General features: G+C 49.0%; 2 long non-coding RNA genes across 2 annotated transcripts in view; one reads left to right on the top strand and one right to left on the bottom strand.

Moving 5' to 3' along the window:
- The window catches only part of LOC137633935 (uncharacterized), a 478,141-nt gene that overhangs the window by 176,788 nt on the left and 274,074 nt on the right, over window positions 1-27,279 (bottom strand). The window lies entirely within an intron of this gene.
- LOC137633566 (uncharacterized) overlaps window positions 1-27,279 on the top strand; it is a 159,825-nt gene that overhangs the window by 1,412 nt on the left and 131,134 nt on the right. Inside the window, exons 2-3 of the long non-coding RNA XR_011042276.1 lie at window positions 700-870; window positions 14,635-15,043. This is a non-coding gene — a long non-coding RNA (uncharacterized lncRNA). The remainder of the gene's footprint in view (window positions 1-699; window positions 871-14,634; window positions 15,044-27,279) is intronic.

A 27,279-nucleotide genomic window follows, 5' to 3' on the forward strand; every position in this document is an offset into this window, starting at 1 on the left:
TCTATCCCTCTATGGAAAACCTCTATCTATTCCATTCTGATCCGTTGCTGGGCGGAGGGATTTGCCTTTCCATTGGCACTTCCTTACTTGTCTTCTCTATTCTAGTTCATTTATTTCCTTTAATCCTTTTTTTCCCACATCGGGTATATATATTCTTTTCCTTCCTCTATTCCTTCTCCCTTAAACAGAACGTTTCCTAATATCTTCTTCTTTTTCTCCTCTTTTCCTTTTCCTCTTCTGTAGTTCTATTATTTTCCTTCTCTCGTTGCTGAGATCAGGACAGTAAAGAATGAAATAAAATAATTTTCTGACTTGATCTATAATTTTAACAATTTTACAGAGTCCGTTCTAACCAACTACAAAGATCCTAGTTTTAAAATGGATTTAATTAGAAAAATATAGGTTTTCCTCAAGTATTTCCTTTAAAATTGTTCAAAGTTCCATTAAATATACAAGGAGCCGTTAATTAAAATTATTAGGAATATTGTATTACAGTCCTCATTTTTCCAGTTCTGTAATGCATTTATACAGTAATTCTGAATTGTATTACAGGTAGGAAAACATAGTATAAAGTGTTGTTTATATGACAGTAAAGATTAGGGTAAATGGCACTTTTCATCGCATGTTAATGTTACAAAAAATTTATGGAAATAATAACCAAAGATAATATTCCTATTGTTCATTATTGTGTCTTTCCAGATAAGGGAGAATTAAGCCAGAGTGATTCTGTTATCCGCACTCATAAATTCTCGCCTCGGAAAGATCATTCTTTACCCGAGGGGAAGTTCTTGCGCCGTCAGAAGCGGAGACTTTAGCCATGGCCGCAACGAGCGGGGCAGACAGACGGAAGTACTACGAGGAGCAGGAAAAGTAAGTACCGATGTTTAGAAGTGTTTAAGTTTATTTGGTAACGGATGTTTACTTATAACTTAAGACTGGGGAACTATCAAAAGGAAGAAATGAGAAGTGATTTAAATAAGTGCAAAATGAAATGCGAATTGACCGAGTATTTGTTCCTACGCAAATGCAAACCCTTTGATAGGAATGTGCTTTCAGAACTTTTAGAACTTCACCTAGGTGGCGCTAGTTACTGCCTATTGGCAATGAAACCTTACCAACCTGACATACGCCACTGGGCTCTCACTTTGTTTTCAATAGCTGTAGTTACTCAAGGGATACTTTCCACTCTGTAAAGTTAGAAGAGACTCTTAACTCATGGTAAGCAGCTCTTCTAGGAGAAGGACACTCCAAAATCAAACCATTGTTCTCTAGTCTTGGGTAGTGCTACTGTCTCCTTACCATGGTCTTCCACTATTTTGAGTTATAGAGTTCTCATGCTTGAGGGTACTCGCAGGGATACTATTCTATCTTATTTCTCTTCCTTTTGTTGTTTTGAAGTTTTAAATATTTAACTTAGCCGGTGAATATATAATAGCTGACGTCTCCGGCGGCTCGACAGAAAAACACAAAAACTCGCGAGCGATCGCTATGAAGGTTGCGGGTGTGCCCACCAGCGCCAACTATCGGCCAGATACCGCATATACATGTAAACAGCTCCAGTTCTTCTCTGTCGGTCTGATCGACAAGTTGATTCCATTACTCGCTGTTTTTCAACAGTCTTGGTGAGGTACTTCTTTTTGGTTTGAGCTTTCGCAGTGCAGGTGTTTTATCTTCAACTTAAACTCTTGAACTCTTTTTTGGATAGATTTAATTGTTGATGACTTTGGATTGTTTTTTGGACTTTCTTTGACTTTTCAAAATGGCTGACCCTTCTCCAATTCCCAGATTTCGTAAATGTAATGCTAGGGATTGTAATAAGCGTCTTCCAAAGGCCTCTCTCGACCCACATACAGTGTGTTCTAATTGTCGGGGTAAAACCTGTCAATTAGGAGATCGGTGTGATGAGTGCGTGGGCCTTTCGGAATTCGATTGGCTTGAGTTTGACAAGTATTCTCGTAAGCTAGAGAGAGATAGGGTGAGGAGAAGTTCCTCTAGATCGTTAGAATTTTCCTCCTCCCATGCCCCTGAACCTAATCCTTCCCCAGTAGTAGTTGTGCCTGAACCCTCTACTAGCACTCAGGAACCATCAATGCGGGATATGTTACGTGCCATTCAAGCTTTGGGCGAGAGAGTTGAGTCGTTAGCTACGGACCGTAATCAACTCATGGCGGACGTAAAAGAGTTAAAGTGTCAGAGTGCCACATTAGAAAATCGTGGGAAGGAAGTGATTAGTGCGCAAAGTGTTATCAGTGTTGCGACAGAGGGTTCGTCTGTTCGTGCCTGTCGTTCGCCTAGTCCGAGACCTCTTGCAAGCTCCCATGCCCCAGGGAGAAGTAATGTCGTAGGACTTATGGGTTCGAGAGGCTTTAACCAACGAACAGACGTTCCCTCTATGGTTTCAGGCGTGTCTCGTCAAGACCGCCCTTACCATAAGACGAGCGAGACGGTTTTCTCCTCGTCATCCGAAGGCTTATCGCGTAAGAAACCGTGGAGCAAGGTTTCGAGACCCTTAAAGCGAAAGTCAGTCCCTTCAGGACAGGTCCAGCGTCCTGGTTGTAGCCATTGGGACAGCTCTGACCCTGTGCAGTCATCGGAAGACTGCTCGCCGCCTAAACAGAAGTGTAACACAGGCTCCGAGAGTCTTAGTGTAGGCAATGTTTTGCAGTCACAGACGTTACCCTCGTCTCTTACAGCACCCATTCCTGTTGATCCTAAATGGGTTGTACTGCAAGACATGCAGAATAAGCTTGCCTCTCTTATGGAGGACTATTCTGCTGAGCAGGTTCACGATGATCCTCGCCGCTTAGCTGATCGAGATCCTGGCCGTCAGCCGCCCAAACGAGCCTTTGCTCGTCCTGTTGACGTTGGCGTTACAAAGTCACGTCAGTCACGTTTTGTAGAGCCTCACTCGATGCAGTCCCGTGTTGACTTTCAGCCGCATGTGGACGTTCAGCCGCTGCCGCATGCTCTTTTTGACGTTCAGGACGTTCGCCAACCAGCGAAGTTGACTTGTTTTGACGTTGAGCGTCAAGCACCGCAATCAAGAGTTGTTTTGACTGCTCAGTTTAGGCAGTCAAGGCAGTCTCGAGTTGACATCGAGCGTCCTCCCGCTCCTGTTGTTGTTGCTAGTCAGTCTGTTAAGCAGTTACATGACGTAGCGTCCTGGACTGCTACTGATGCTCCGGTGCGTGTGGACTCTGCTTGTCAAGCATTGCCACCAAGGCAGGTCTCTCCCTTGCTTGAGACTCAGCAGTTATCGGACGAAGCTCCTTCAGATGAGGACGTTGCTGATCCTCATCCTGATGATAATCCTTCAGATGTAGATGAACCTAAAGCAGTTCCTCCTTCGATGGACTTTAAGAAGATCATGATGATTTTCAAGGATCTTTTTCCAGATCACTTTGTTGCTGTTGCTCCTCGTTCGCCTCCGTCTGAGTTTGCTCTAGGCTTACCTGCTACCAAGCCAGCCTTTACTAAGCTAGTGCTTTCTCGCTCTTCCAAGAGGGCTTTACGTCTTCTAGGCGACTGGTTGGATACCAGGAGGAGTTTGGGGAAGACGGCCTTTGCCTTCCCTCCTTCTAAGCTTGCTTCTAGATCGAGCGTCTGGTATGACACGGGAGAAGTTCTCGGCTTGGGAGTCCCTGCCTCTGCCCAGGGTGACTTCTCAAGCCTCGTAGACTCTCCCCGTCGCCTGGCCATGAGACGCTCGAAGATTTGTTGGTCCTCCTCGGACCTTGACCATCTGGTTAAAGGCGTATACAGGGCCTTTGAAGTGTTTAACTTTCTTGACTGGTCATTAGGAGCTTTAAGTAGGAAGATCTCGTCTGCCGACCAAGATGTTTCCTTACTTATCATGTCCTGTATGGATAAAGCCATCCGCGATGGCTCCAATGAGCTCGCCTCCACCTTTACGTCGGGAGTCTTAAAGAAGCGAGAAACCCTTTGCTCTTTCCTTTCGGCAGAAGTTACTCCCTGTCAGAGATCGGAACTGCTCTTTGCTCCCTTATCAGCGGCCTTGTTTCCACAACAGCTGGTTAAGGATATAGCTGCTTCGCTTGTGCAGAAGGACACCCATGACCTGATGGCGTCCTCTGCTCGCAAAGGGGCTCCTTCTTCATCCTTTGCTGTGAGACTCAGGATCGAGACTCCTGCATCTAGATTTATCCCGCCCTTTCGTGGTAGAGCTCCCAGCAGGGGAGGCTCTCGTGCCGAGGGAAAGAGAGGTAAGAAGAGAGGAGCCAAGTCCTCCCGTGGCAGAGTCTGACTGCCCACAGCCTCAGACAGCGGTAGGTGCCAGATTGAAGAGCTTCTGGCAGGCCTGGGAGAAGAGGGGTGCAGACCAAGAGTCTGTTCTGTTGCTCAGAGAGGGGTACAAAATACCGTTTGTACGCAAACCTCCTCTAGTAACAACTCCCATAGACCTCTCTCCCAGGTACCGAGAGGAGTCAAAGAGACAAGCCCTAAATCAAGAAGTGTCTCTTGCTAGAGAAGGGAGCGGTGGTGAAAGTCTCGGACCTTCAATCACCGGGGTTTTACAACCGTCTCTTCCTAGTCCCAAAGCATACAGGAGGTTGGAGGCCGGTGCTAGACGTCAGTGCGCTCAACGTTTTTGTTACAAAAACAAAATTCACGATGGAGACCACGAAGTCCGTCTTAGCAGCGGTCAGAAAGGGAGACTGGATGGTCTCTCTCGACCTACGAGATGCGTACTTCCACATTCCTATACACCCGGATTCCCAACCGTTTCTGAGGTTTGTTTACAGGAATGTGGTGTACCAGTTTCGAGCCCTGTGCTTTGGCCTCAGTCCTGCTCCTCTCGTGTTTACGAGGCTCATGAGGAATGTGGCAAAATTTCTTCATCTATCGGGAATCCGAGCCTCCCTGTATTTGGACAACTGGCTTCTCAGAGCATCGTCCAGTCATCGCTGTCTGCAGGATCTACATTGGACGTTAGGTCTGGCCAAGGAGTTGGGACTTTTGGTCAACTTAGAAAAGTCCCAACTGATCCCATCCCAGAATATTCTATATTTGGGGATGGAGATTCGCAGTCCAGTTTTTCAGGATTTTCCGTCTGCCACCCGAATAGAACAAGCCCTGCTCAAAGTCCAACTAATGCTGAAAAGAGAACGTTGTTCAGTCAGGAGTTGGGAGACTACACCTTCGGCCTCTCCAATTCCATCTAGCCTCTCACTGGAACAAGGGCAAGACTTTAGAGACGGTATCAATCCCAGTCTCCGAACCAGTAAAGGCATGCCTGAAATGGTGGGACAACAATATCAGTCTGAGAGAGGGTCTATCCCTAGCAGTCAAGAACCCATACCACGTGTTGTTCTCAGACGCGTCGGATTTGGGTTGGGGTGCGACCCTGGACGGTCGGGAATGCTCGGGTCTCTGGACCTCAAGTCAGAAGAGCATGCACATCAACGGCAAGGAGCTATTAGCAGTCCACTTGGCCTTGATGAAATTCGAAAGCATTCTTCGAAACAAAGTGGTAGAGGTCAACTCAGACAACACCACAGCTTTGGCGTACATCTCCAAGCAAGGAGGCACACACTCCCACACGCTGTACGAGATCGCAAGGGACCTTCTCATATGGTCAAGAAATCGAGGCATCTCCCTGTTGACGAGATTCATCCAGGGGGACTTGAACGTCTGGCAGACTGTCTCAGTCGGAGGGGTCAGGTGATACCCACGGAATGGACCCTCCACAAGGACGTGTGCAAGAGTCTTTGGGCGACTTGGGGTCAACCCACCATAGACCTCTTTGCCACCTCGTTGACCAAAAGGTTACCGATTTATTGCTCACCAGTCCCAGATCCAGAGGCGATCCACATAGACGCGTTTCTACTGGATTGGTCTCATCTGGACTTATATGCATTCCCACCATTCAAGATAGTCAACAAGGTACTGCAGAAGTTCGCCTCTCACGAAGGGACAAGGTTGACGTTGGTTGCTCCCCTCTGGCCCGCGAGAGAGTGGTTCACCGAGGTACTTCAATGGCTGGTAGACATTTCAAGAAGTCTTCCTCTAAGGGTAGATCTCTTACGTCAGCCCCACGTAAAGAATGTTCATCAAAGCCTCCCCGCGCTTCGTCTGACTGCCTTCAGACTATCGAGAGACTCTCAAGAGCTCGAGGTTTTTCGAAGGAGGCAGCCAGTGCGATTGCGAGAGCTAGGAGAGCTTCTACCATCAGAGTATACCAGTCAAAGTGGGAAGTCTTTCGAGACTGGTGCAAGTCAGCATCTGTGTCCTCTTCCAGTACCTCTGTTGCCCAAATCGCAGATTTTCTTTTACATCTGAGAAATGTTCGCTCCCTCTCAGCTCCCACTATTAAGGGCTACAGGAGCATGTTGGCTTCGGTCTTTCGACATAGAGGCTTAGATCTTTCCAACAATAAAGATCTCCAAGATCTCCTTAAGTCTTTCGAGACCTCTAAGGAACGTCGTTTGGCAACTCCTGGATGGAACTTAGACGTGGTCCTAAGGTTCCTCATGTCAGACAGGTTTGAGCCATTACATTCAGCCTCCCTGAAGGATCTCACCCTCAAGGCGCTTTTCCTAGTGTGCTTGGCTTCGGCTAAAAGGGTCAGTGAAATTCATGCCTTCAGTAAGAACATCGGCTTTTCTACAGAAAAAGCCACATGTTCACTTCAACTTGGTTTCCTGGCCAAAAATGAACTGCCTTCTCGTCCTTGGCCTAAGTCTTTTGATATACCTTGCCTGTCAGAGATCGTAGGCAACGAACTTGAAAGAGTGCTGTGTCCAGTTAGAGCTCTTAAGTTCTACTTAGCTCGTACTAAGTCCTTACGAGGTGGATCTGAGGCATTATGGTGCTCAGTTAAGAAACCATCATTGCCTATGTCAAAGAATGCTTTGTCATATTTTATCAGATTTTTAATCCGAGAGGCTCATTCTCACTTGAATGAAAAAGACCGATGCTTGCTTAAGGTTAAGACGCACGAAGTAAGAGCTATAGCAACTTCCGTGGCCTTCAAGCAAAATAGATCTCTGCAAAGTATTATGGACGCGACCTTTTGGAGAAGCAAGTCGGTATTCGCGTCATTTTACTTAAATGATGTCCAGACTCTTTACGAGGACTGCTACACACTGGGTCCATTCGTTGCAGCGAGTGCAGTAGTGGGTGAGGGTTCTACCACTACATTCCCTTAATTCCAATATCCTTTTAATCTGTCTCTTGAAATGTTTTTAATCTTGTTTTTGGGTTGTACGGAAGGCTAAGAAGCCTTTCGCATCCTGGTTGATTTGGCGGGTGGTCAAATGTCAATTCTTGAGAGCGCCCAGATTAGGGGTTTGATGAGGTCCTGTTGTATGGGTTGCAGCCCTTGATACTTCAGCTCCTGGGAGTCTTTCAGCATCCTAAGAGGATCGCTGGGCTTCGTGAGGAAGACAGACTAACAAGGCAGAGTAATCGTCTAAGTCAACTTCCTTACCAGGTACCTATATATATTTGGGTTTTGTTATGATATAACTGTCAAAAACTCTAAGCATATACGCTGTAAACTTTATTAATTCTGGTCTCTACCCACCACCATGGGTGTGAATCAGCTATTATATATTCACCGGCTAAGTTAAATATTTAAAAATGATATTTTGATTATAAAATAAATTTTTGAATATACTTACCCGGTGAATATATAAATTAAAGGCCCCCCCCCTTCCTCCCCGATAGAGACCCAGCGGGATGAGAAGAACTGGAGCTGTTTACATGTATATGCGGTATCTGGCCGATAGTTGGCGCTGGTGGGCACACCCGCAACCTTCATAGCGATCGCTCGCGAGTTTTTGTGTTTTTCTGTCGAGCCGTCCGAGACGTCAGCTATTATATATTCACCGGGTAAGTATATTCAAAAATTTATTTTATAATCAAAATCTCATTTTTCATAGGTTATTCATGAAAGATCTAATTTAATGTTGTTACTGGTCTTAGAGTATTTTATTTTGATTTTTTACTACTTCTTTTGTAGTTTATTTTTGTTCCGTAACCGAAATACAAACCCCGCTATTTACATAGGGTATTACATTCGGCGTAGCTGAAATGACGAGCCATTAGAATTTTAACGAGGGTTAACTACCCCCGCGCTAGTTAGCAAGGGGGTAGGGGAAGGGGTAGCTAGCTACCCCTCCCCCCCACACATCGGAGAACTGTCTCACTTCACTTTTGGCTCGGACGATGAGCAGACGTGTCTGTCTTTCGTCCTCGCTTTTGACAGCCTTAATCTGTTTTTTCTTTTTCTTCAGCTTTGTGTGTTTGGAAGTTGGCCTCTACCTTCATCGCAATTATGCGCAAGGGCCCTGGACTCCCCGGCCGCCACTGTGGAACATTCATGTCGGCGGTCGAGATGGATCCTCACACCCTTTGCCCACAGTGTCGAGGTCAACGGTGTGATAGAGACTTGTAAGGAGTGCAGGGAGTGGTCTTCCTCCCAGTGGGAGAGGTTTGCCCGGCGACGTAAGAAGAAGTCCAAGCGATATATTTCTCCTTCAAGGGCTGCCTTGAAGAAGGAAGGCTCCAAGGAATCTTCTTCCGCCGCCCGAACCTCCTCCGAAGCTCCCACTCGATCGGTCTCTCGTGAGAGGCCGTCGTGTGACAGCGTAGGCCATATTTCTGTTTCCTGACCTCAGGGTGTGGGAGAAGGCGTTGCCTCCCATAGCGAGGCAGCTCCCCCTCCTCCTCCGGGGGAGGATATTGATTCTCATTATGTTGATGACCGTGCTGTGTCTAATGATGATCTCTTTCAGCTTTGGGCTTCCTTGGGGCTCAAGGGCTTGCCCTCCAAGGAAGCCCTGTTTGACCTGATCCAGTTGGGGGCAGCTGTCAAGCAATCGCCGGTAATAGTAGAGGTAGACCCTCTGTCTATCGTCGACGTTGTTGTGGCAGAGGCTTCCGACGGGTCTGGTCAAACCTCTGCTGCTGCTGCTGTTGCGGACGTTGCTGAAGGCTCAGCTTCCCCCTCCGAACATCCTTCGAGGGGAAAGTTGAGTCCCACGGTCTCTCCTGCGGGTGCGTCTCCTCCTCGGGGGAGCGCACTGACAGAGACTCCTCTTCGGAGTACCGACAATGTGGATGCCCTACCTCGAGGTCGCCTTCGCCGTAAGGCTCGTCCTCCTCTTCGCCGTAGGGGCCTTCCTTCTCCCTACAAGGGAGTTAGGAGGCGCCTCTTCGGGTCTTCTTCACCGTCGCCTTCCCCTGCAGAGGATTCTTCTCGTCGGGAGCAGACCGTCGCAGCCACGTCCTTGGACCTCTCCGCAGATCGCTTGTGATCTCCTATGCCTGCCAGACCTTCCAGACCTTTCGGCCTGCCTTCGCCCTTCCTGGATGCAGATGCGCAGTGGGCGCCTACTCATCCCGTCATCCGACGGGCACCGGTCCCTTCGGGGCAAAGGGACTTATCCCACGGTGTGGGTAAGTCCCTTGCGCATCAGGGTTCCCCTGCGCGCAGTAGCGCACAAGCGCTCTCCAGAGTTCCAATCTTCAGACCCGTCTTGCTAGCGCTCTCCTGCGCGTCAGCGCTCACCTGCTCGCCAGCGCTCTCCTACTAGCCGTCAGCGCCCTGCAGTTCCTGCTGCGCGCCATGCGCGCCATCGGTCTCCTGAGCGCCCACGATCTCCTGCTCATCAGCGCGCACCTGCGCACCTTGTTCCTGATGCGCGCCAACGCTCGCCTACGCGCCCACGATCTTTGGATCTGGACGCACCTGTGCACCCATCTTCGCCTGCGCAACAGCGCGCGCGCACTTCAAGAGTTCCTGCCCGCCCACGAGACATCTTTTGAGTCCGACCGCGAGCGTTCGCCTTTGCGCACAACCTTGCCATCTGATCCTGCGCCCCAGCTGACTGCGCATCGACACCCTCCTGCGCGCCAACGATCTCCTACGCGCCCGCGCGATCAATCACCTGTGCGCAAGCACTCGCCAGCGTGCAAGCGCTTGCCAATGCGCCAGCGCGCCCATGCCTCTGATCGTCACAGGTCTCCGATGCGCCCACGCGCTAAATCACCTGCGCGCGGTCGGTCACCTGCGGGCCATCGTTCGCCAATTCGCCATCGCTCGCCAACTCGCCATTGCTCGCCAACGCGCCAGTGTTCGCCAATTTGCCATCGCTCGCCCACGCGCCATCGATATTCAGTGCGCCGTCGATCTCCTGCGCGCCATCGTTCTCCTGACCGACAGCGATCTCCTCTACCCTCGCGTGCTCTTTCTCCTGAGTGCCCGCGCGCACCTTCACCTGCGCGCCAACGCGTCCCCTCGCCAGCGCGCCCACTCGCCCGCGTATATCTCCGCGCGACTACGCGCCCGCGCTCCAGCAGTCGCCCACGCGCGACCCACCGAATGCTCCATCGCGTGAGCGCCAGCGCGACCCCCATTCTCGCCGGGATCCGCAGCGCTTGCAACCTACGGGGACGCGTACTTCTAGATCGCCATCAGGATCGCCACCGCGCAAGCGCAGAGCTCTCGTCCAGGACCAGGAAGAGAAACCGGAGAGGTCCAGGCAACATTCTTCCCTTTCTTTGTTTCAGGCAGGCCCCGTGGCGTCCACTCCGAAGGATCAGGAGATCCCCTTCCCTCCAGCGGGGATTACTGACACTGCGTCGGTCTCCCGTCAGTCTTGGTTTCGTCACCTGATGAAAGCGGTGGTGCAGGCTGTGAAGCTGACCCTCACTGATCTGGAACTTTAACCAAAGACAGACTCACCCCCACTGAAGAGAAGGAGAGGAGTGGACTTCGTGGTGACTTCTCCCAGGGAGAAGTTGGCTCCCAAGAGGTCCGGCAGGAAGGCTCCATCCCCTTCGCAGTCGTTTTCTCCTTCTCCTGTGGACGAAGCTTTTCCGTTCTCAGGAGATTCCAGTGTGGTGAGGGCCTCTCCCATAGCACCAATGGGAGGAACCCCATCTCGAGAAAGAGAAATGTCTCACGTGGAAGGTACCTTCCAGACCTCTTTGCTAGAGTCCTGTATCCCTCCCAGTAGGGAACCCAAGGACTCAAAAACGATTCCTAAGTTGTCTTCACGGATCCGACCAGAGCCAACCAGACCCCGGGAGAACGTCCACGTGTCTCCCCAAGAAGAGCCTTTGGGGACAGGAGACTTAGCTGCCAGTCCACAGGGAGGAGAGCAGCACGAGTCGGAGCATGCCTTCTGGCAGGTCTTGAATCTGATGAGGCAACTCAACAGGTTCAAGGACCCGGAGATCGCCCCTCGCGAAGGCAAGGATACGGTCCTAGACCAAGTCTATGGTACCCAGAAACCCCCAAGGGCCAGTGCAGCTTTGCCTTGGTCCCAGGGGGTGAAGAGTGCCAGAGATAACGTTGAGGCCCAGCTCTCGGAACTCGTCTCCTCCTGCCGTTCTTCTGCCGGGAACAAACTCCTCCCACCTCCTCGTTTACAACAGAGGAGGTATTTTGAGATCATGGGGGAGTCCAGTATGTCTCTTCCCCTCCACCACTCGGTGGAAGAGCTCACCAGGGGAACTCCTCTTGAGAAGCTCTCCTCCCGGCAGGTGACATTCTCGGCATCGGAGATCCTAAGCCAGGAGAACGTCGCGAAGTGTGCCATGCAGGCCACTTCATGGCTGGATGTCTGGCTGGGGTCTCTGGGCATCCTCTTGCACTCCGAGGACTTGTCTAAGGAGAGCAAAAGGAAGGCCCTGCCCTGGAGACCTTCCTCCTCTCGGGCACTCGCTCCATCGAGTTTCTGGCTCACCAGGTTACCAACCTGTGGGCCAACTCGATCCTAAAGCGACGTGATGCGGTGACCGAGAAGTTCCATCCGAAGGTCCCCGCCGTGGATGTCTGCAGGCTCAGACACTCCTCCATCCTTGGAGGAAGCTTGTTTGAGCCCAAGGATATAGAACGCACAGCTGAGAGGTGGAGGAAGTCGAATCATGATTCGCTCCTCCAAAGGGCCCTCGCATCTCGGCCCTACAAGCCTCCAGCTCCACAGCAGCATCAACAGCAGCCTTGCAGGACACCGAAGCAGGCTCCGGCAGCTAAGAGGAAGGTGTCTAAGCCACAGCCCTTTCCTGTCAAGGACAAGAGGGGCGGAAAGTCCTCCAGGGGAGGCAGAAATCCTAGAGGGAGCGGCCGTGGCCGTAAACGCTAGGATTGGCAGTCCCCCTGCGTGTCCACCTGTGGGGGGATGCCTACAAAGTTGCGTGCACAGGTGGCAGCAACATGGGGCCGATTCCTGGACGATCTCTGTGATGGGCCAAGGATATCGCGTCCCATTCACAACATCTCAACCTCCCCTGACAGCGAATCCAGTGTCGTTGAGCTCCTATGCCATGGGATCGGCAAAGGGGCTAGCCCTTCGGGCAGAAGTCGAGACCATGCTCAAGAAGGATGCTGTCCAAGAGGTTGTCGACGGCTCCCCAGGCTTCTTCAGTCGACTCTTTCTTGTAAAGAAGGCGTCTGGAGGCTGGAGACCCGCCATCGATCTCCCAACTCTGAACAAGTTTGTCAAACAAACTTCGTTCAGCATGGAGACAGCGGACACGGTCAGACTTGCAATGAGACCACAAGACTTCATGTGCACAGTGGATCTGAAGGACGCATACTTCCAGATCCCATTCCATCCGTCTTCCAGGAAGTACTTGAGATTCAGCCTAGACAGCAAGACCTACCAGTTCAAGGTACTGTGCTTCGGTCTCTCCACAGCACCTCAGGTGTTCACCAGAGTGTTCACCCTGATTTCGTTGTGGGCGCACAGGAACGGCATCCGTCTCCTCCGATATCAGGACGACTGGCTGATCCTGGCAGACTCGAAGTCGACCCTTCTTCGACACCGAGACAGGCTTCTGGGACTTTGCCAAGATCTGGGGATCATGGTAAATCTCGAGAAGTCCTCTCTGCAGCCGACCCAACGACTGGTATATCTAGGCATGTTATTAGACACCAATTTCCACAAAGCCTTTCCATCAGACGACAGGATAGCAAGGCTGAGGAGGGTTGCAGAGCCCTTCCTCAGGCGGGAAGAGCTTCCAGCCCAATCATGGTTACGTCTTTTAGGTCACCTAGCCTCCCTGGCCCGTCTGGTCCCGAACGGCCGTCTCAGGATGAGATCCCTGCAATGACGGCTCAAGTCCCGGTGGAATCAGGGCACTGATTCCCCGGACTCTCTGGTCCCTATGGGATCCACGAAACAGGCGGACCTGCGGTGGTGGCTGATGGACGAAAACCTACGAAAGGGAGTGGATCTTCTCGTCCTTCCCCCGGATTTGACACTGTTCTTGTACGCATCAAAAGAAGGGTGGGGGGCCCACATTCTGAACCCGAGGGTCTCAGGCCTTTGGTCAGAATCAGAAAAGTACCTACACATCAACCTGCTAGAGATGAAGGCCGTGTATCTGGCCCTTCAACAGTTCCAACGGACCCTTGGTGGCCACTCCGTGGTGGTGATGAGCGACAAAACCACGGTAGTGGCTTATATCAACAAATAGGGAGGTACCTTTTCACAACAGCTATCCCATCTTGCAGTAGAGATTCTGAGGTGGTCCGAAGTCCACTCGATAACACTATCAGCTCGCTTCATTCCTAGCAACCCTCTTAATGAGAGAATGCCTTGATGAGCTTCAGCACAGCATTCTATTCCCGTGCTGAAACTTGGTGACGGGCAAGAGGGCTCTCGAACTTGGGGAAATTGCTCCCCCAGTTCGAATCTAAATTTCTCTCTTTCTTATCTTTTTCTTCCTCTTTATATTGCTTCAACCTTCCCCTAATATTATAAACAGAATGAGATGTAACATTTACTGGGATTTTCTTTGTTTTCTCCTCTTCCTTTGGGGCACAGTAGTCAGCCTGTTGTTTGTTGGACCGGATGATAGATGCAGCTAGGCCTTATGATTGGGGAGGATGGGAAGATGTATGCAACCCATGGTCTCTTATGACCACACATTCAGACAACGTATAAATCCACACGGATGTAAATTCTTCCCTGATCCTCTGCCAGTCCCTGGTAGTGGCTTATCCCAACACCTTCCTCATCTTCACGTCCAAGTCGTTGGGAGGTTGATAGGCAGGAGCCGTCACTTCCGCTCCTCCACAAGACCAAAGTGCTTTGGCATTTCCCGGGAAAGTAAACCGTCCGGTTTAATCAGAGGGAATTCCTCCCTCCTAAGGATAATAAGTCTCCTATTGAAGAACGGTGGTTTGTATAGTTAGGGAAAATAGAATTACTTTTAAAACCTGGGGATTTTATTTAAGGTAGATTCTTTGAGACAGTTGGAATCAATATGATAGACTGCCATCTCTTTGATGTTTTAGTTATGAGCAATAATGTCTTATACACTTTTTTCATATTCTTCAATGGTTAAGAAATGTAAAGCAAAAGTACCGACACTTAACATACTGCCACATATTTTGTGCTTTTTAAAATGTACGATTTTATTAGGAAGAAGGAATGACTTTATACAGTCTTAGCAAAGACGTGGGGTTCCTTTTTGGGGTTTATAGTGTCTAAGAGGTTTTGCAACTCAGTACAATACAGTAATGAATAAATAAGTGTAAGGTTTGATGGTGATGAATGACATGAGGCAGTTTTAATAATACAGTACTGTAGTCTCATTTCTGGTGTCATAAGTTGATGAAAATGTCAATACTTTACACAACATTTGGCATTTCAGATGGAGGGAAGCCGTCTCTGGGAAATGACACGGCATAATTGGAAACCACGTTTGGACTGTGCCAAGATGACACCGGCATCCTCTATCAGACCCACGATGCACCGGAGCTTCCGGTGCGCGACGGCGAAGAGCCAGCGCCGAAAGCGAAGAGACAAAAGACCGAAAGAAGCAAAGTTAACCGTATCTCGGATTACCAGTCTGGTGTGATCAGTGAGACAGAATGCCAGAGACTCCTGAGGGACTACTTTCAACTGGACCTCTGTCTGGAGGAGATGTACGCCCTCTGGTAAAAGGCCGACGCCAACTTTGCGGCCGTGTGTCCCAGCTTCCCGGGCGTGCGTATGCTAAACCAGGATCCCGTCGAGAATGTCTTCTCTTTCATATGCTCGTCCAACAATAATATCAAAAGGTGATTACTCCTGTTACTTGTTGAAGGTAATGGTATCTTTAAATATGTAATTGTTCCGTAACCGAAATACAAACCACGCTATTTACATAGGGTTTACTTTCGGCGTAGTGAGTTGTCCCACTTCACTTTTTGGCTCGGACGAAGACAGACGTTGCTGTTTTTCGTCCTCGTTAATGACAGCCTTAATTTGTTTTTTTACTTTTTCTAGTTCTGTGTGCTTGGAAGTTGGCCTCGACTGTTGTCATCGTTATGTGCAAGTGCCCTGGACTCGCTGGCCGCCCTTGTGGGAGTCAGAGGAGGACACCGATCCTCACACCCTTTGACCGCAGTGCCGAGGCCGACGGTGTGATAGAGAGAATACGTGCAGTGAGTGTAGGGAGTGGTCTGCCTCCCAGTGGGAGAAGTTCGGCTGCCGGCGTAAGAAGAAGTCTAAGAGAGACCGTTCTCCTTCAGGGGCAACCTTGAAGAAGGAAGGCTCCAAGGACTCCTCTTCCGCCGCCCGAACCTCCTCCGAAGCTCCCACTCGATCGGTCTCTCGTGAGAGGCCCTAGTGGTGTTTCCCGACCTCGGGGTGCGGGAGAGGGCGTTGCCTCCCTTAGCGTGGCAGCTCCCTCTTCTCCTCCGGAGGAGGATAATTTGGATTTTGATGAATTTGACCAAACTGTTGCTAATAATGATTTGTTTCAGCTTTGGGCTTCCTTGGGGCTTAAGGGCACGCCCTCCAAGGAAGCCCTGTTTGACCTGATCCAGTTGGGGGCTGCGGTCAAACAGTCGCCAGTAATACCGGAGGTATTCCCTTCGGATTTTGTCGACACTGTTTTGCCCGAGGCTTCCGACGGGTCTGGTCAAACCCTTGATACTGCTTCTGTTGCGGACGTTGCTGATGGCTCTTCTCCTCCCTCCGAAGATCCTCCGAGGGGGGAGGGGAGTCCCACGGTCTCTCCTGCGGGCGGGTCTTCCCCTCGGGGGAACGCGCTGACAGAGACTCCTCTTCGGAGGACTGATGACCCGGACGCCCTTCCTTGTGGTCGTATTCGATGTAAGGCCCGTCGGCCTCTTCGCAGCAGAGGACTTCCTTCTCCCTATAAAGGAGTTTGGAGGTGCCTCTTTGGGTCGTATTTTCCTGATCCTCCCCCTAAGGAGGATCCCCCCCGTCAGGAGCAGCCCGTCACAGCAGCGCCCCTTGACCTCTCCGCGGATTGTTCGCGATCCCCTACGCCTGCCAGACCTTCCGACCTGCCTTCTCTGTTCCTGGCTGCAGATGCGGTTTGGGCACCTTCTCACCCTGTTATCCAACAGGCACCGATCTCTTCGGGGTAGAGGGACTCTACTCACGGTGTGGGTAAGTCCCTTGCACGTCAGGGTTCCCCTGCGCCCACCTGCGCGTTCACGTGCAGTAGCGCTCAAGCGCTCCCCAGAGTTACAGTCTTCGGACTTAACTCGCCAGCGCTCTCCTGTTCGGCAGCGATCACCTGCTCGCCAGCGCTCTCCTGCGCGGCAGTGATCACCTGCTCGCCAGCGCTCTCCTTCTCGCAGGTCTCCTGCGAAGCAGCGCCCTCATGTTCCTGATGTGCGCAAGGCGCACCCACGTTCTCCTGAGCGCCATCGTTCTCCTGTGCGCAGTCGCGCTACTGCTCAACCTGTTCCTGATGTGTGCCCAGCGCGCCAACGATCATCACCGCGTCCATGATCACCTGATCTGGACTTAGGCAAGGGTACTAACCCGTCGCCTCGCCCACGCGCCCTTCTGCTCCGGCGCAACAGCGAGCTAAAGCTCCTGTTCGCAAGCGTTCGCCTGTGCGTTCGTCCACCTCTTCAGATGTGTGCAGTAATCTTACTGCGCGCTAACGTTCTCCTGCGCGTACACGCGATCACTTGCCTGTGTGCAAGCGCTCTCCTGAGCGCCCTCGCCCTCTTCAGTCTGATTGCCCCAGGTCTCCGACTCGCCCACGCGATAAATTGCCTGCGCGCAGTCGTTCGCTTGTTCGTGGTACGCGCCATCGTTCTCCGGAACGCACGCGACATCGCTCACCATCGCGCCAGCGCTCTCCGCCTGGCAAACACTCGCCAAGTCGCTCGCGACTTTTTTCGCCTGGCCAACGCCGTTCTCCTACGCGCCGCCGTCGATCGCTTAGTGCTCAGCGCACTCCTTCACCCGCGCGGTCTCGTGCTCCTTCACATGCGCGCCAACCTGTTCTCACTGTCAGAGGCGTGGAGGAGGAGTACAGGTGGCTAAATAATCAAGTCAGGCGGCAGACCAGAAATGCTGTAAAGATAAAGGAGAAAGAAATATCGAGTCATGTGAAAGATAATCCCAAGATTTTTTGGCATTATGTTACATCTAAAACAAGAACAAAGTCAGGTATAGGTGACCTGTATGACAGAAATTAAAAAACAAGTACCACAACTAACAACAAGGAGAAGGCAGATATTTTATCAAAACAGTTTGCCAGGGTATTTATCAGAGAACTGGAAGGGGAAATACCAGAGGCTACAGCAAGAGAAGTACCTGTCATTAAAGGAGTGGATATCACCCACGCAAAAATAAGGAAAGTAATCAAGAAACTCAAAAAGAACAAATCACCCGGTCCAGGTGGGATACATCCAAGGATTGTAAAGGAACTGATGGAAGAACTATTGGAACCACTTAGGATATTGTTCAACAGCTCACTACAGGAGGGTGTGGTACCAGAGGAATGGAGAATTGCACATATTACTGCCTTATTCAAAAAAGGAAATAAGAAAGATTCTGGAAATTACAGACCGGTCAGCCTTACAAGTGTCATTTGTAAGCTTATGGAATCACTACTCAAAGAAGAAATATTAACACACATGAAGAAAAACATGTTTAGCAAGAGATAGTTTGGATTTATATCTGGGAGATCAACAGCATTACAGCTCATTAAAGTGTTGGATAACTGGACGTGTGCACTTGATGAGGGGATGGCAGTGGATGTGGTTTACTGTGACTTCATGAAGGCTTTTGACCGCGTACCACACAAAAGGCTGATGAAAGAAGTTGCCAGCTATAATATCCAAGGGAAGTTACTGAACTGGATCCAGGGTTTCTTAACAGGGAGAAGGCAGAGGGTTTTATTGAACGGTGAGGCATCAGATTGGGAAGAGGTTATTAGTGGAGTAACCCAGGGCTTGGTACTGGGTCCTTTGCTGTTTGTTCTGTTCATAAATGATCTACCTGAAGTGGTTAAGCACGGCAGCGAGGTGTTTTTGTATGCTGACGACACTAAAGTGTTCAGGAAGATTCAGGATGTGGAAGATTGCAACAGACTGCAGGGGGACCTAGACGAGCTTAGAAAATGGACAGAGAAATGGCTTTTGTTCTTCCATCCAGAGAAGAGCAAATACATGAGAATTGGCAACACCTCAGTAGACGATAATGGCTACATCATGTACAACAACATCAGCAAGACCAGAACGGAAAGAGACATTGGTGTAGTCATAGACGACAAACTTACTTTTGCTGACCATCTGGCTGAGAAAATAGAGAAGGCAAGTAAGATAGTGGGCCTCATTAGGAGAACTTTTGTACACCTGGAACCGACAATATTTAAGCCTCTCTTCACATCCTTGGTACGGCCACACCTAGAATATGCCAACCAAGTGTGGTGCCCACATCTTATCAAGGACATCAATGCAATAGAAAATGTGCAAAGGAGAGCATCGAAACTGGTGCCATGTCTCAAGGAACTGCCATATGAGGTGAGACTTAAGAGATTAGATCTACCATCATTAGCGTACAGGAGATCGAGAGGAGATCAGATTGAAACATTTAAGATCGTCAACAACAAGTATGATAAGGAGTGTACTGAGGGTCTTTTCAGGATGAGGGAGGATAGTGTGACAAGGGGCCATGATAAGAAATTATTCAAGACAAGAGCCAGGCTGAACAGTTGCAAATACTCCTTCCCTAACCGCATGGTTAACATTTGGAACAATTTGCCGGACGAGGTGGTACACTCAGAGACAGTGACACAGTTTGAGTCAAGACTTGATAAATTTTGGAAAACACAGGATAAAAAATTCAATTATAAAGCTCAGATAAACACCACGTGCCACCGTCACCCACATAGTGTCCTGGCTACCATACTGGAGCCACAGGCCCCCTAGGGCCTCTTCCAGGAAAACGTCTGTAAGAATCTGTAAGAATATAGGCAGTCTATAGAACATTGTCCTACTTGCTAGAGTAATGTCCCTGCCCTTTGCCTATGCCATTCATGAGTAGCCTTTACCTTGAAACTCTCAGGGTTGTGGTGACTGATGAGGTAACGTTCCTGACTGGTGAACGCCAGACTGGGGTTAGAGTCCCGCTCAAACTCGATAGTTCCTTCGGTTGCTGCAACCTCACGATCCTTGTTAGCTAAGGAGGGTGAGTTTGAGGTAGCCTATAGGTCTATTTGCTGAGTCATCAACAGCCATTGTCTGTCCCTCCTTGCTCCTTGCTTTGTGTGGAGAGGGTCTTGGGTGTTGATCATATGTATATATGATCAGTCTCTAGGGCATTGTCCTGCTCGATATGGCAATGTCACTGTCCTTGATTCTGTCATTCATGAGTGGCCTTTGAAACCTTAAAAAAACTGCCGTACATCGACACGAGACTTGGGTAGTTACAGATTATTATTATTATTATTATTATTATTATTATCATTATTATTATTATTATCATTATTAGCCAAACTACATCCCTAGATGGAAAAGCAAGATGCTAAAGGCCCAAGGGCTCCAATAGGGAAAAATAACCCAGTGAGGAAAGGAAATAAGGAAATAAATAAATGATGAGAACAAATTAACAATAAATAATTCTAAAAATAGCAACAACGTCAAAACAGATACGTCATATATAAACTATAAAAAGACTCGTGTCAGCCTGGTCAAAATAAAAACATTTTCTGATTTAAAGTTACCAGAGCCAAGATGCACATCGACTGCGGGTTCTAGACCATTCAGATATGTGGCCCAGGGTATAACGAACTCCCACTTGACGTCAGAGGGACTGTTTATATATAAGCTTTCAAGAAATTGAAGTTCTATATTCATTCTTGTTTCATTTTTCTGAAAATCCTTTACAAGGAAGCTTTGACAATTAACGTGGACTGCGCTGAATAATTCTCTGAAGACCTTGACGTTGTTAACGGCAAATAAATGCCGTTTCAAAGGTCTTGCTTGGTGTGACAAGACAGATAACATCCCATAAAGTGAAGTAAAAGATAAAAAAGTGAACTGTCTGCATCGATTTTTTTCGTTACAATGACCTTTAAAGTAAAAACAGCACTGTCGTCTAGTTAAAATTGTTTCTAGAATAAAAAAGCGAAAGGGTAATACAGAATACCTTTAGCGAAGACATGATCTCGGAGATTTACTAATAATATAACAAGTTTGAGAGAAAAATGATCATTAGTCTGAAGAGACAACCAGTAGGAAAATCTTATATAGAAGTGTCTTATCCATGTCCGTTGAAATTTCATATAGTTTGTTTATGAAAGATCTATTTTGATGTTCATAAAATGTTATTTTAATTTTCCATTAATACTCTTGTAGTTTGTTTATTTCCATTTTTTCCATATTTCCTTTCCTCTCTGGGCTATTTTCCCTGTTGGGACCATTGGGGTTTAATATAAAAAAAGTACGCCAATATTTTAATGGGTGTAAATTGCCATAAACTAAACTAAATAAAAATAAAACCACCCTTCTCCTTCTGTGATTGATTTTCATAACATTCCAGGCATCGTTTGTCACTTCCAGCCGGTCGGTACCTGGAAGGGAGGGAGTCTTGAAATATTATACGTCCTTCAACGCATTTACCAGTATTGTTTATTTTTCCACCTCGGTAACTTTTCAAAACGTCATTTAGATACTTTTATTCACATTGCAGCCGTTTGAAAATGTGTGTTGTCAATGAAATTATTCTTTATTCAGAAAATACAGATTGCAAAGCTTAACTGCTTCAAGTAATAACTCGGTCGAAAGCATTGGCAATTGAAGAGCCTATGTCTAAAGTTACTTTGCTTTACTTGAAAGGTTTAACCGGGTGCTGTCACACGCGGAAAGCCTTGTTCCTTGCATAAACTGCAGGATTTGTTTGCCGTATACATGGAGTACTTGAGAGTATCCCAAGATTAGTCTCACGATGGCTGCGGTTTAACTGTCATATTACCCACATTGTCGAAGCACTTGCAAAACAGAGAAGTCTTTTAATTTCTCTAAAGTCTTATCTCAAGTCTTTCAATGCCCACTGGCCTTGTCATGTAGCATTAGGGTTGCATATGTAGAAGCTCTAGAGGCCTCTTTAGAGGTAGTTACAATCCCTCTTTGTAAAGGAAATCGAAGCCACGGGTGAAAAACCGGTAACCTATCGTATGCTAGTCTCTCTCTCTCTCTCTCTCTCTCTCTCTCTCTCTCTCTCTCTCTCTCTCTCTCTCTCTCTCTCTCTGATATTCTAGTAGCACAAGCAGCAGCAGTAGTAGTAGTAGTAGTAGTAGTAGTGTAAGCATTGGTAGTAGCCGAAGCCACAGTAGTATTAGCAGCAGTAGTTGCAACACACACACACACACACACACACACACAGGGAGAGAGAGAGAGAGAGAGTGTGTGTGTGTGTGTGTGTGTGTGTGTGTGTGTGTGTGTGTTTCACTACTGGCCTCTTAGCCGGTGAATATATAATAGCTGCAACTCTGCGGCTCGACAGAAAACACACTCAAAAAACTCGCGAGCGATCGCTATGAAGGTTGCGGGTGTGCCCACCAGCGCCAACTGTCGGCCAGATACCACTCTTGCATGTAAACAAACCGTTCAATTCTTCTCTGTCGACGTTGACGACAAGACGTATTCATACTCGCTGTAGAACCTGGAGTTTTCTCATCATATTTGGTGAAGTACTTTATTTTGGTTTGAGCTTTCGCAGTGCAGGTGTTTTTCCTCAACATAAACTCTTGAACTCTTTATTGAATCGGATTATTTGTTGATGACTTGGATTGTTTTTGGAATTTTCTTTGACTAATTCAAAATGGCTGACCCTTCTCAAGTACCTAGATTTCGAAAGTGTAATGCTAGGGACTGTAATAGGCGTCTTCCTTAGGCTTCTCTCGACCCACATACTGTTTGTTCCAATTGTCGGGGTAAAACCTGTCAATTGGGAGATCGGTGTGAGGAATGCGTGGGCTTTTCGGAATTCGATTGGCTCGAATACGATAAATATGCACGTAGACTAGAGAGAGATAGGGTAAGGAGAAGTTCATCTAGGTCTGTAGATTTTTCCTCTCCACATGCCCCTGAACCTAATCCTTCCCCTGTAGTGGTTGTTCCTAACCCCCCTTCTAGCACTCAGGAACCGTCTATGCAAGACATGTTACGTGCTATTCATGCCTTGGGGAGAGAGTTGAAGCGTTAGCAAGTGACCGTAATCAACTCATGGCTGACGTGAAGGAACTTAAGTGCCATAGTGCCACGGCGTAAAGTGGGAAAGTGATTAGTGCGCAAAGTGTTGTGAACAGTGTTGCGACCGAGGGTTCGTCTGTTCGTGCCTGTCGTTCACCTAGTCCGGGACCTCTTGCAAGCTCCCAAGCCCAGGGGAGAAGTAATGTCGTACGACTTATGGGTTCGAGAGGCCTTGATCAGCGAACAGACGTTCCCTCTATGGTATCAGGCGTATCTCACCAAGATCGCCCCTACCATAAGACGAGAGAGCCCATTTTTACCTCGTCTTCCGAAGGCTTTTCACGCAAGAAACCGTGGAGCAAGGTTTCTAGGCCTCTTAAACGGAAGTCGGTCCCTTCAGGACAGGTCCAACGTCCTGGATGTAGTCATTGGGACAGTTCGGACCCGTTGCAGTCATCGGATGACTGCTCGCCGCCTCAGCAAGGCAAAGTTGTGCCGTCTCAGACGCTAACCCCGTCAGTTACCGCACCCATTCCCGTGGACCCAAAATGGGTTATACTGCAGGACATGCAGTCTAAGCTTGCGTCCCTTATGGAAGACTACAATGCTGACAAGGTTTCCGTTGAGCCTAGCCGTTTATCTCATCGAGATCCTGGCCTTCAGCCACCCAAGCGTTCTGTTGTGCGTTCTGTTGACGCTGGTGTAGCCAACTCACGTCAAGCGGTTGGGGTAGTACCACACTCGATGCGATCTCGTGTGGATTTTCAGCCGCATGTGGACGTTAGGCAACTCGCTGATGCGCCTGGTGACGTTCAGGACGTTCGCCAACCATCGGAGTTTACTTGTTTTGACGCTGAGCGTCAACTTCCGCAACCTAGAGTTGTTTTGACTGCGCAGACTAGGCGGTCTAAGCAGTCTCAGGTGGACGCTGTGCGTCCTCACGCACCTGTTGTTGTTGACAGTTCTCAGACTGTCAAGCAGTTACAGGACGCTGCGTCCTGGTCCGCCACTTATGCACCAGTGCGGGTGGACGCTGCGTGTCAAGCATTGCCAACCCCTTTGCTTGTTTCTCATCAGTTGTCAGATGAGGAACTTTCGGATGAGGACGTTGCTGACCCTCAGCCTGAGGATCATCCTTCAGATATTGATGAACCTAGAGCAGTTCCGCCATCTATGGACATTAAGAGTCATGCTCATTTTTAAAGAGTTGTTTCCCGAACATTTTGTCTCTGTGGCTCCTCGTTCGCCGCCGTCTGAGTTTGTTTTAGGCGTTCCTGCTGACATGCCAGCCTTTACAAAACTTGTACTCTCTCGCTCGTCCAAGAGAGCTTTACGGCTGTTAGGCGATTGGTTGGAAACCAAGAGGAGTTTAGGGAAGACGGCCTTTGCCTTCCCCCCATCTAAACTCTCGTCTAGATCGAGCGTCTGGTATGCCACGGGAGAAGTTCTCGGCTTGGGAGTCCCTGCCTCTGCCCAGGGCGACTTCTCAAGCCTTGTAGACTCTCCCCGCCGCCTAGCCATGAGACGCTCGAAGATTAGTTGGTCATCCTCAGACCTTGACCATCTACTTAAAGGCATTTTTAGAGCTTTTGAAGTTTTCAACTTCCTTGACTGGTGTTTGGGAGCCTTGAGTAGGAAAATCTCATCGGCCGATAGAGATGTCTCCTTACTCATTATGTCCTGCATGGATAAAGCCATCCGCGATGGATCCAATGAGCTCTCCTCCTCGTTTACTTCAGGAGTCCTTAAGAAGCGAGAGTCTCTTTGCTCTTTTCTGTCGGCAGGAGTGACTCCCTGTCAACGATCTGAGCTACTCTTTGCCCCTTTATCAAGGTTTTTGTTTCCTGAACTTTTGGTTAAGGACATAGCTTTGTCTCTAGTGCAGAAGGACACCCATGACTTGGTAGCGTCCTCTGCTCGCAAAGGGACTCCTTCGACTGCCTTTTCTGCTAGACCTAGGATAGACACTCCTGCGTCCAGGTTTATTCCGCCCTTTCGTGGCAGAGCCCCCAGCAGGGGAAGTACTCGTGCCGAAGGAAAGAGAGGCAAGAGGAAAGGAGCCAAGTCCTCACGTGGCAGAGTCTGACTGCCCGCAGCTTCAGACAGCAGTAGGTGCCAGACTCAAGAACTTCTGGCGAGCCTGGGAGAAGAGAGGCGCAGATCAACAGTCTGTGAGGTTGCTCAGAGAGGGGTACAAAATTCCATTTGTACACAAACCTCCTCTAGCGACTTCCCCCATCGATCTCTCTCCCAAGTACCGAGAGGAAGCAAAGAGACAAGCCCTGAAACTAGAAGTGTCTCTTTTGCTAGAGAAGGGAGCGGTGGTCAAAGTCTCGGACCTTCAATCACCGGGGTTTTACAACCATCTCTTCCTAGTACCGAAGAAGACAGGAGGTTGGAGACCGGTGCTAGACGTCAGTGCTCTGAACGTCTTTGTCACGAAGACAAAGTTCACCATGGAGACCACGAAATCAGTCTTAGCAGCGGTCAGAAAGGGAGACTGGATGGTCTCTCTCGACCTAAGAGACGCATACTTCCACATCCCCATTCACTCAGATTCCCAACCTTTTCTGAGGTTTGTGTTCGACAATGTGGTGTACCAGTTTCGGGCCCTGTGCTTTGGCCTAAGTACTGCTCGTCTCGTGTTTACGAGGCTTATGAGGAATGTGGCAAAATTCCTCCATTTATCGGGTATCCGAGCCTCCCTTTACTTGGACGACTGGCTTCTCAGAGCCTCGTCCAGTCATCGCTGTCTGAAGGATCTCAATTGGACATTGGATCTGTCCAAGGAATTGGGACTTTTGCTCAACATGGAAAAGTCACAGCTGATCCCATCCCAAACTATACTGTATTTAGGGATGGAGATTCGCAGTCCAGTTTTTCGGGCTTTTCCGTCTGCCCGCCGAATAGATCAAGCCCTGCTCGTAATCCAAAGGATGTTGAAGAGAGAACGTTGCTCAGTCAGGAATTGGATGAGTCTAGTAGGAACTCTATATCCCTGGAGCAGTTTGTCTCGCTAGGAAGGCTACACCTCCGACCTCTACAATTCCATCTAGCTTTTCACTGGAAAAAGGACAAGACGCTAGAGGCGGTCTCAATCCCGATTTCCGAAACAGTAAAGGCTTGCCTGAATTGGTGGAAAGACAATATCAGTCTAAGAGAGGGTCTTCCTCTAGCAGTCCAGAAACCAAACCACGTTCTATTCTCAGACGCATCGGATTTGGGTTGGGGTGCGACACTGGACGGTCGGGAATGCTCAGGTCTGTGGACCTCAAGTCAGCGGAGCATGCACATCAACGGCAAGGAGCTTTTGGCAGTCCACCTGGCCTTGATGAGCTTCGAGAGTCTCCTTCGAGACAAAGTGGTGGAGATCAACTCGGACAACACCACAGCCTTGGCTTACATTTCCAAGCAAGGAGGCACCCACTCCCTGACACTGTACGAGATCGCAAGGGACCTGCTCATTTGGTCAAGAGATCGAGGCATCTCCCTAGTAACGAGGTTTATCCAGGGCGACTTGAACGTTCTAGCAGATTGCCTCAGTCGGAGGGGTCAGGTAATTCCTACAGAATGGACCCTCCACCAGGACGTGTGCAAGAGGCTTTGGGCGACTTGGGGTCAACCCACCATAGACCTCTTTGCAACCTCGATGACCAAGAGGCTTCCAATCTATTGCTCTCCAGTCCCAGACCCAGCAGCAATACATATAGACGCCTTTCTCCTAGATTGGTCTCACCTAGATCTATATGCATTCCCACCATTCAAGATTGTCAAGATTCGCCTCTCACGAAGGGACAAGGTTGACGTTAGTTGCTCCCCTCTGGCCCGCGAGAGAATGGTTCACCGAGGTACTTCGATGGCTGGTAGACTTTCCAAGAAGTCTTCCTCTAAGAGTAGACCTGTTACGTCAGCCCCACGTAAAGAAGGTACACCAAGGCCTCCACGCTCTTCGTCTGACTGCCTTCAGACTATCGAAAGACTCTCTAGAGCTAGAGGCTTTTCGAAGGAGGCAGCCAGTGCGATTGCAAGAGCAAGGAGAGCTTCTACCATTAGAGTTTACCAATCGAAGTGGGAAATCTTCCGAGACTGGTGCAAGTCAGTATCTCTATCCTCGTCCAGTACCTCTGTAGCCCAAATCGCTGATTTTCTCTTATACCTGAGAAGAGTTCGCTCCCTTTCAGCTCCCACGATCAAGGGCTACAGGAGCATGTTGGCTTCGGTCTTCCGGCATAGAGGCTTAGATCTTTCCAACAATAAAGATCTACAAGATCTCCTTAAGTCTTTTGAGACCTCTAAGGAACGTCGTTTGGCTACTCCTGGATGGAACTTAGACGTGGTCCTAAGGTTCCTCATGTCAGACAGGTTTGAGCCTTTACATTCAGCCTCCCTGAAGGATCTCACTCTTAAGACTCTTTTCCTGGTGTGCTTGGCATCGGCTAAAAGAGTCAGTGAGCTTCATGCCTTCAGCAAGAACATCGGTTTTTCGACAGAAAAAGCCACTTGTTCTCTTCAACTTGGTTTCCTGGCCAAGAATGAACTGCCTTCTCGTCCTTGGCCTAAATCTTTTGATATTCCTAGCTTATCAGAGATCGTAGGCAACGAACTAGAGAGAGTATTATGCCCCGTTAGAGCTCTTAAGTTCTATTTAGCTCGTACTAAGCCTTTACGAGGTAAATCTGAAGCGTTATGGTGTTCGGTTAAGAAACCATCCTTACCTATGTCAAAGAATGCTTTGTCATATTTTATCAGATTTTTAATACGAGAAGCCCATTCCCACTTGAGTGAGGAAGACCGATCTTTGCTTAAGGTTAAGACGCACGAGATTAGAGCTATAGCAACTTCCG

The sequence above is a fragment of the Palaemon carinicauda genome, chromosome 43 (genome assembly GCF_036898095.1).
Source record: "Palaemon carinicauda isolate YSFRI2023 chromosome 43, ASM3689809v2, whole genome shotgun sequence".
NCBI lineage: Eukaryota > Metazoa > Arthropoda > Malacostraca > Decapoda > Palaemonidae > Palaemon > Palaemon carinicauda.